Source organism: Thunnus thynnus, chromosome 6 (assembly GCF_963924715.1).
Source record: "Thunnus thynnus chromosome 6, fThuThy2.1, whole genome shotgun sequence".
Classification (NCBI taxonomy): Eukaryota; Metazoa; Chordata; class Actinopteri; order Scombriformes; family Scombridae; genus Thunnus; species Thunnus thynnus.
In genome coordinates this window covers 34,388,882-34,398,881 of record NC_089522.1, presented here as the reverse complement: position 1 = coordinate 34,398,881, position 10,000 = coordinate 34,388,882, and the positions used below count along the sequence as shown (strand labels likewise).

At 43.7% G+C, this 10,000-nt stretch overlaps 1 protein-coding gene across 5 annotated transcripts in view; it reads left to right on the top strand.

Moving 5' to 3' along the window:
- Positions 1–10,000, top strand: part of LOC137185194 (extracellular sulfatase Sulf-2-like) — a 95,119-nt gene that overhangs the window by 13,666 nt on the left and 71,453 nt on the right. For all 5 annotated transcript variants that reach the window (XM_067593520.1, XM_067593518.1, XM_067593515.1 and 2 more), the window contains exon 2: positions 3,176–3,211. The gene's annotated coding sequence lies outside the window, so the exon portion shown is untranslated. The remainder of the gene's footprint in view (positions 1–3,175; positions 3,212–10,000) is intronic.

Sequence of the window (10,000 nt, the reverse complement as noted above, 5' to 3'; positions counted from 1 at the left end):
TGTGTTCGTGTGTGTGTGTGTGTGTTCGTGTGTGTGTGTGTTTGTGTGTGTGCGTGTGTGTGTAATCCCGCCATCAGTATGCTGGTCATGTTTTGTAACAGAAGGAAGGAAATTGAAGAGAGAGAGAGAGAGAATAAGGAGGGGGGAGGCGACCGTCCAACATGGAGTTCTTTTGATTACAGATGGTAAATGTGCCTTCAGTCACCTCCTCCTCCTCCTCCTACTCCTCCCTCTACTCCTCCTCCTCCTCCTCCTCATCGTCTCCTCGCTCCTTCTCACTCGAGGGATTTGAGGTGGACGTGAGAGGAATCGCTCATCAGCCTGTACTGTATTATATGTGTGTGTGTGTGTGTGTGTGAGGTCTGCGAGACGCCTCGCTGCTGTTGATTCATTACATTTCTGTCATTTAAAGGACGAGTTCACACTTTTTCCAGTGTGTCTTAATACAGCAGTCAGGAGCCCAAATGAACATTGACAGACCAGTATGATGACTGTCGTCCAGTAGCACTCACCTCTGTAGTGATGAAGGATCACACCTGCTCCTCACTACGGACGACGCCATGACCACCGTCCTCTACAGCAGCCCGTCTCAGCTGGACAGTAAAGGCAGCTCTGTGACATTACCGCTTCAGTTCCCTCCAGGACCTGGATTAAACACCTCACTGTGAACGTGGATCCTTCACTTCCTGACGGACAGGCGGGTACACCTCCTCTATACAGCGGATAGCACCCCAGGGCTGCGTTTCGGGCCCCCTGCTGTATCAATCACGTTTTATTGACGACACAGCTGTGGTGGGTCTGATCATAGATAACACTGAGCAGGCCTACCTGAAGGAACCTGACCTGCTGGTGTCAGGACAACAACCTGCTCCGGACTGAGTCTGGGAAGGAGCTACACCTCCCTTAATATCATCGGGTCCTCGGTCCTCGGGGCAAGGCCCCGCAAAGAGATGTTAGTTCAGCTGAAGCTCTACGCTGCCTAAAAGGATATTTACACCAGGAGCTGCAAGAATAAGGCTGGGAGAATCATTAAGGATCCCGACCACCCGGATAACGGCCTTCTCTCCCTGCTGCGGTTGGGAAGAAGGAAGTGGATTCACCAGGCCGCCACTAGGATCCTAAATGAGGCCCCTGCCTGAGACGGGCCTCCATCACTAACATTGAAAGCACATCTGAAGGATCTTTTAATATCCAGTATGAACAGGAGGAATGATTACAGCGAGGAAAACCTCTTTCACTGCTCATACGGACACCTGACTGCTGGTTTAAGACACACTGGGAACACTGGGAACACTGGGAACCTCCTCAGTTTAGTCTCAACAGTTGATTTTGAGGATGAAACGATGCAGATTTATTCTGAAAGCAGACGATGTGTTGAACCTGATTTAGTTTTTAGTCTTTTGATGAAAATGTAAATTAGTTTGTTAGTTTAAGTCAACAAACATTGAGTCTTTTCAGTCTCGTTTGTGTCACACAAGTTTTAATTTTAAGCATTTCGAGGCCGCAGCTGTCGCCAACTCTCTTGTCTACAGTTACCGTGGTTACAGGCGTCTATCACGTGGTTAATAGAAAAAAAGGCAAAACTCCTGTTTAGGTTTTGAATGAGACCTGAACAGAAGTTCATTCATTCATTCGTCCATCTGTCACATCTCGTTTTTGTCGGGGAGACAGAATGTTTTACTCTTTTTAACATTTTTCAGTAATTCTTGGTCGACTGGGTTACGTGTCATTAGGATCCTGATTCATGAACTTTAACAGCAGAGTTACAGTCGTCCTCTGGGTCCAGGTTCATGTCTGAATTTCCCAAAAACAAAGTCAGGAAACAAAATATTCTCCACATGTGTTGATGTTTACACCTGCAGGAGGATCCACAAAATATTAATACACCTGGGTCAGTATCGATCAAGCTCCAAGTAGGAGGTCTAACTGAAAGGAAACTGACCCCCAAAACCACAACAACATAGTAAGAACCAGGGATGTGCAGAGATCCCAGTATCTGTATCTGTATCTGTATCTGTATTTGTATTTGTATTTGTTGAGGCAGCAAAATTATTTGTATTTGTATTTGAATAAAAGTGGAAAGAGGCTTAAAAATCCTGTTTTTGTTTTTATGACACTTTTAATTTTATATAATTAAAGTGTTATAATAAGTGTTCATGAATAAACTACCTTATGAAGTTGGTCCCCACACCGGGTCTCTAACTGGAGTCTCAGATCAGAGACGACTGCGCTGACTACTGAGATCAAACTTTACTCATCACCTCGTTGCAGACAGACCTCTACCTATTTATACACCCAGAACACACAGACAGCACAGCCTGGAACATGTAGGGAAGAACTTCAGAGGTGATTATTGATTTGCACTTTTCATTTATTGCCTATTTTTTTACAACCTAACTTTGTGGAAAGGAGAAGAGGAACGACAGGTGATGGAGAGTCTCTTTGGAAACACTTTGCAAATATTCGTATAAAACCCACTGTTTGTACTTCATATTTGGTATTCGGGCACATCCCTTGTAAGAACAGTACATCAGTGCTGTGACTGCAGTCTGTCTGCAGCCTTGTTAGCCTTAATAAAGAGAAAATAAAAATGAGGAAGCTGCGTATTAAATCTGTAGAAGAAGTAGAGGTTGTATCTTCATGGCCGTGACATTCAGAGATGAACAGTTAATGTTGCAGCACGAGGAGGGAGCAGGACGGATATTACATGTTGATAAATGTGCAGCCGTCCGCTGCGTGTTTTACCGTCATTAAATCACCCGAAAACTCTCCCAGTTTCCTGTTGTGCATGTTAGCGTCAGGAGCAGAGACTTCTAGTGAGTCAGGATCCGACCTAGAACCATCAGAACGCCTCCTGGTCTCCCAGGAGACACCGAACAGCTTTAAAAACCGTCTGTGTGAGTGTGTTTGTGTGTTTTGTGCTACATTAATAAAGTTAAGTCCAGGTAACGCGGGTCCTGCTGCTACTGAAGGCTTAACCTCCACACATTCCAACACATATAATCACACATCAAACATCTTCAGAAGAACAAATGGCTGCTTGAGTGTTTCTAACGTTTGGTTATCTCAGCGTCGTCTGTGAGGATGAACGTGAAGCTGACAGAGTCGATGTGTGTGGATGTTGTGGTGTAAACGTGAGTTAACTCGTCTCTTGTGTCTCTGTTTGTCTCTGCAGGACTGATCACAGCAGGAGCCTCCACACGCTCTCCAGGTAAAACCATTTTAACCATATTTCATAGTTTTTCTCCTGTTTTTCAGTCATGTTTTGGACTTTTATTGCAATTTTTTAAAGATGTCAAATCTTTATTCTGCATCACAGCTGGATGAGCTCGTTATCTTGTCATGAAAAACGTGCTTATATAAAATTAAATTCATTAAAATAAACCTGGTCTTCAGACATCTGGGGTTGTATTCACACTAAATCTTCCAGCTCAGAGTTTCCTCTTAAGAAGTTTTTCACCAGTTCAGCAACTTTCACGGAGAAACTGACATAAGAGACGGACGATTTAACGCCCGTTGCTACGGACGACATCATGGTTCATCACTTATCTTCAACATCATTGTTGATGCGTTTTTGCAGCTGTATACAGTTACCATGGTTACAACAGTTTATCACATGGTCAGTGGGAAAAGTGCTGTTTACTTTTTTCACACACACACACACACACACACACACACACACACACACACACACTCTCACACTGAACACACACACACACACACACACACACACTCAAGAGTTCATTCATTCATTCGTATGTTTTTTGCGTCATCGTTTAGTTTTTATTTGTAAAACATTTTGTCACAGTTTGTGTCTTATTGATTGATTGATTATTGATTTTATTTAGTTTTATTCTCGTTTATTTTAGTTTTGGGTTGTTCGTTGGTTACGTGTCATCGTGAGCGGCTGTAACGGCGTCACAGGAAATGAGGCGGCCCTGCAGAGGACAACATCTGAACATTGATATTGTGCATGTTAACGTTGTAATAAAGTAAATCTTCATCCTTTGATGAGGTCACTCTATAAAGCAGCAGTTTCAGCAGGTAACCCGGCGACGGCCATTAAATCAGCTTCATTTATGTGTTGCAGTTTGTTTTATTGATTATTTTAATGTCGACTTAAAGAAACGTCACGCTGGGGTCTGACGAGCGTCATCTCCATCCATTATGATCTTTATTAGCTCGGCGGCCATCTTTAATCTGCTTTTATTAGAGTTTGTTATATTTTCCAAAGCGCTGAGTCAGCGAGGTTCGTTATCTGCAGCAGCTGTGAGCAGGATTCATCTGGACTTCCTCTCAAGAGAGTCCGACTGTCAACCTCACGTCTGGGAGGAGAGGAGAGTCTCCTGACGTCAGGTGATGTCACTTCCTGTTCTGACACAAAATATAAGCAAATTACTTTTATGGTTCATTAAACTCCTTTATGGCTCAGAATGAATGAAAATCTGCTATTAGTGAAATAAAAACCCAAGAAAGTGACACAAAGAGTGAAATGTTCACTGTGTGTGTGTGTTCAGTGTGAGTGTGTGTGTTCAGGATGTGTGTGAGTGTGTGTTCAGTGTGTGTGTGTGTGTTCAGTGTGTGTGTGTGTGTTCAGTGTGAGTGTGTGTGTGTTCAGTGTGAGTGTGTGTGTGTTCAGTGAGTGTGTGTGTGTTCAGTGTGAGTGTGTGTGTGTTCAGTGTGTGTGTGTGTGTTCAGTATGAGTGTGTGTGTTCAGTGTGAGTGTGTGTGTGTTCAGTGTGAGTGTGGTGTGTGTTCAGTGTGTGTGTGTGTGTTCAGTATGAGTGTGTGTGTTCAGTGTGAGTGTGTGTGTTCAGTGTGTGTGTGTGTGTTCAGTATGAGTGTGTGTGTTCAGTGTGAGTGTGTGTTTGTGTTCAGTGTGAGTGTGTGTGTTCAGTGTGAGTGTGTGTGTGTTCAGTGTGAGTGTGTGTGTGTGTTCAGTGTGAGTGTGTGTGTGTTCAGTGTGTGTGTGTGTGTTCAGTGTGTGTGTGTGTTCAGTGTGAGTGTGTGTGTGTGTGTGTGTGTTTAGTGTGTGTGTGTGTGTTCAGTATGAGTGTGTGTGTGTGTTCAGTGTGTGTGTGTGTGTTCAGTGTGTGTGTGTGTTCAGTGTGAGTGTGTGTGTGTGTGTGTGTTCAGTGTGAGTGTGTGTGTGTGTGTGTTCAGTATGAGTGTGTGTGTTCAGTGTGAGTGTGTGTGTGTGTTCAGTGTGAGTGTGTGTTTGTGTTCAGTGTGAGTGTGTGTGTTCAGTGTGAGTGTGTGTGTGTTCAGTGTGAGTGTGTGTGTTCAGTGTGAGTGTGTGTGTGTGTTCAGTGTGAGTGTGTGTTTGTGTTCAGTGTGAGTGTGTGTGTTCAGTGTGAGTGTGTGTGTGTTCAGTGTGTGTGTGTGTGTTCAGTGTGAGTGTGTGTGTTCAGTGTGTGTGTGTGTTCAGTGTGAGTGTGTGTGTGTGTGTGTTCAGTGTGAGTGTGTGTGTGTGTGTGTGTTTAGTGTGTGTGTGTGTGTTCAGTATGAGTGTGTGTGTTCAGTGTGAGTGTGTGTGTTCAGTGTGAGTGTGTGTGTGTGTTCAGTGTGAGTGTGTGTGTGTGTTCAGTGTGTGTGTGTGTTCAGTGTGAGTGTGTGTGTTCAGTGTGAGTGTGTGTGTGTTCAGTGTGAGTGTGTGTGTTCAGTGTGAGTGTGTGTGTGTGTTCAGTGTGAGTGTGTGTGTGTGTTCAGTGTGTGTGTGTGTTCAGTGTGAGTGTGTGTGTTCAGTGTGAGTGTGTGTGTTCAGTGTGAGTGTGTGTGTGTGTTCAGTGTGAGTGTGTGTGTGTGTTCAGTGTGAGTGTGTGTGTTCAGTGTGAGTGTGTGTTCAGTGTGAGTGTGTGTGTTCAGTGTGAGTGTGAGTGTGTGTTCAGTGTGAGTGTGTGTGTGTGTGTTCAGTGTGAGTGTGTGTGTTCAGTGTGTGTGTGTGTGTGTGTGTTCAGTGTGAGTGTGTGTGTGTGTGTTCAGTGTGAGTGTGTGTGTGTGTGTTCAGTGTGAGTGTGTGTGTTCAGTGTGAGTGTGTGTGTGTTCAGTGTGTGTGTGTGTTCAGTGTGAGTGTGTGTGTTCAGTGTGAGTGTGTGTGTGTGTGTTCAGTGTGAGTGTGTGTGTGTGTGTGTTCAGTGTGAGTGTGTGTGTTCAGTGTGAGTGTGTGTGTGTGTGTTCAGTATGAGTGTGTGTGTTCAGTATGAGTGTGTGTGTTCAGTGTGAGTGTGTGTGTGTTCAGTGTGTGTGTGTGTGTTCAGTATGAGTGTGTGTGTTCAGTGTGTGTGTGTGTGTTCAGTGTGAGTGTGTGTGTGTGTGTTCAGTGTGAGTGTGTGTGTTCAGTGTGAGTGTGTGTGTTCAGTGTGAGTGTGAGTGTGTGTGTTCAATGTGAGTGTGTGTGTTCAGTGTGAGTGTGTGTGTGTGTGTTCAGTGTGTGTGTGTGTTCAGTGTGAGTGTGTGTGTGTGTGTGTTCAGTATGAGTGTGTGTGTTCAGTGTGAGTGTGTGTGTTCAGTGTGAGTGTGTGTGTGTGTGTGTTCAGTGTGAGTGTGTGTGTTCAGTGTGAGTGTGTGTGTTCAGTGTGAGTGTGTGTTCAATGTGAGTGTGTGTGTGTGTGTGAGTGTGTGTGTGTGTGTTCAGTATGAGTGTGTGTGTTCAGTGTGAGTGTGTGTGTTCAGTGTGAGTGTGAGTGTGTGTGTTCAATGTGAGTGTGTGTGTGTGTGTTCAGTGTGTGTGTGTGTGTGTTCAGTGTGTGTGTGTGTGTGTTCAATGTGAGTGTGAGTGTGTGTGTTCAGTGTGAGTGTGTGTGTTCAGTGTGTGTGTGTGTGTTCAGTGTGTGTGTGTGTGTGTTCAGTGTGAGTGTGTGTGTGTGTGTTCAGTGTGAGTGTGTGTGTTCAGTGTGAGTGTGTGTGTGTTCAGTGTGTGTGTGTGTGTTCAGTGTGTGTGTGTGTGTGTTCAGTGTGAGTGTGTGTGTGTTCAGTGTGTGTGTGTGTGTGTGTTCAGTGTGAGTGTGTGTGTGTGTGTTCAGTGTGAGTGTGTGTGTGTGTGTGTTCAGTGTGTGTGTGTGAGTGTGTGTGTTCAGTGTGAGTGTGTGTGTGTGTGTGTTCAGTGTGAGTGTGTGTGTTCAGTGTGTGTGTGTGTGTGTGTGTGTTCAGTGTGAGTGTGATCATGATTAGAGAGAAAATTCCCTGAAACCAAAAACAAACTTTTATCACGAGGACACAGATGAGAGGAGACGAGGCTGAGTGAGAGAGGTGACACCGTGTGTGTGTGTGTGTGTGTGTGTGTGTGTGTGTGTGTGTGTGTGTGTGTGTGTGTGTGTGTGTGTGTGTGTGCGTTTGTTCGTTCCCTTGTTGTGACCCAGTAACAGGAGCCTCACACTCTCACATTCCTGATTAATGATGCAGGTTGGACCCAAACAATGAACACACACACATAGTACAATCACTTCAACACATCAACACACACACACACACACACACACACACACACACACACACACACACACACACACACACGAACAGTCATCACATCAACACATACAACCTGGAGGATGAAAGTGATGCATTCAAGGACGTCTGACAGCTGACCATCCTTCTTCTCTCGTCTTTTTCAGTACAAGAGATAAAAGTGTTCTGACTGTGTGTCTCCGTTAGTAACCAAAATATAACGAGACCTCCAGTCGATTGGACCCAAAACCTCATTAGTGCCATCAGAGCTGTCATCTCGTCAAGACAAAACCATAAACAATATCAGAGACTCTCAGTTTCTGAGACTCTCCTGGTTGAACAACTGTGTTAGAAAATATCTGCTTCTTCAGTAAAAAAGTGGAAGCTACGTAAAAACATCAGGGTAGAAGTTACAACTACGACTCCCAGGGTGCATTTTGGCAAGAAACAGCCAATCACAAAGCTTAAAACTCTGTTAAGATGTCGAGAAAAGGGATTTTACAATGTTTCAGATTTTCTGGCTCACTTTAGAGTAAATTCAGCAACTGTAGCGTCGCGTTACCGCTCTGACCGGCTTCTTCTCCATAGCAACAGCAGCCGAGGCTCGTGGATATTGTAGTACTGTACCGGCCCTGAATATAAGACAACCCCTCCTCCTTCCAACATGTTTTTGAATAAATACTTTTTGAAGATAAAGAACACTTTCACCCTGTTGGGAAAGTTTCCTTGAAATGCAATAAAGACTCTTAATCTGAAACTCCTGCATCTCGCATTAACACGCGCAGCTCCTCATTGTCTGACTGAAACGTGTCTTTGTGTGTTGTGAAGCTCTTTTTCATGCCGGATTGAAAACAAAATTCCACCGACTTCAGTCATGTAGCCGATAAAAGTGAAGTGAGACACTGTTAATCCACAGAGAGGAGAGTCTTCATCCTTGAAGCCTTTTTTTTTCTCATGTAAAGGTGAAAAACTTCCATTAAAGCAGAACATAAATCCCACATTTATGTATCTTGTTTATCAGTCTCACAGCCACACTGTCAGGCTCCTCACAAACTCTCTCAACAAACTCTCTCTGCAGGAGCTGCCGTTACAGCTCAAATATAACACAAAGACACTTTTCAAACGTAATTTTCAGAATAAAATACCGTGTTATTTTCAGGCACAATAAGGTATTTACAGCCGTCGGCCTAAATGACAGAACATGAACTGTGCTGTTCAGAATATAAACCCACATAATTATCTGGAGGTTGTTGGTAATGAAGCTGTAAACAGAGGAGCGTTCCTGCACATGCTCAGTAGCGTCTGCCTTATGTAACGAGGGACTATATTAACCTCACAGTTTATAATGCCTCCGTTAAGTTTCTTTTATATCGCTGACAGTCTCTGCGTCGTGTTGTGATGATGATGATGAAGGTGGACTAACGGCTGACAGTTAGTAACGTCAGTTGACTCCAACGAAGACGCTCCGATGTCGATTCAGTGATACGAGCCCGGTCTGTAAAACTATTTAACATAAATAAAATCATAATCAAAGGAAACTTACAATACTGATAAATGATTCCTGTGACGAAGCTTAATAACCGTTAAATAACAAATTACAGGGCCGACGGTCGAACCTTGATCAAAGACTCACTATATTACAGATTAGATAAAAGACACTATTGATACAGATGAATCAGTTCACTTAGATAATCACTCTGAATGTCAGTATAGTTATAATTAGTAATTAATTCTCTCTCAGATCAGCTGTTCATTAATATTTACAGGTTTAACAGTCACACACTCACCTGGTCTGACTCGTTCCCGCGGTGATGCTTTATAGCTGCATCGTTACCATGGATACAATGTAGCCAAACATGAAAATAACACAAATATGTTCACCTGACAACTATTAAATAAAGGTAAAATTATATTCTATATTAAAAGTTTTTGCGATTAGACTTAGTGAGCATTTAAAGCTCAACTGATGTATTTAATGTAACAAGAGACAGATGTTACACAGAACTACTCTCTGGAGACTGAAAACATGATGCTGTTATTAGTCTGTGGAGCCGTTTCTAAACAAACTCTTGATGATGAAGGAACATGTGACCCAGTGCAGCGGTGTGACTCACTGACGTGTTTTTAATCAGATATATCAGCTTTGATACACACACAATACAATACGACATCTGCAGCATCTCCATCATGATCCGAGCCACAGACGATTGATAAGCAGTCAGACAGGAAAGAAACGGATTAATCTGCTGCTGCTGTTTCAGTCTGATATCTGCAAACAGCTGGCAGAGTAGCGTTAGCTAACCGGCTACATGGCGGGAACAGACAGAACAAAGTGGCTTCACCTCTCATAACCAGACATGTGTCATCACTTTTAAACTCATCATCATTTTTTTACAATCGCCTTTTCTAATCATTCAATCAAGAATTGATTCTGAATTGAACTGTGAGATTCCCAAAGATTCCCGCTGCTCGTACGACGTTCCTGAAACTCCAGCCAGCGGTTGTTGTTCAGTCTGGACTGAAGTTGTGGAGCAGCGGCGTCTCAGAGCGGCTGAAT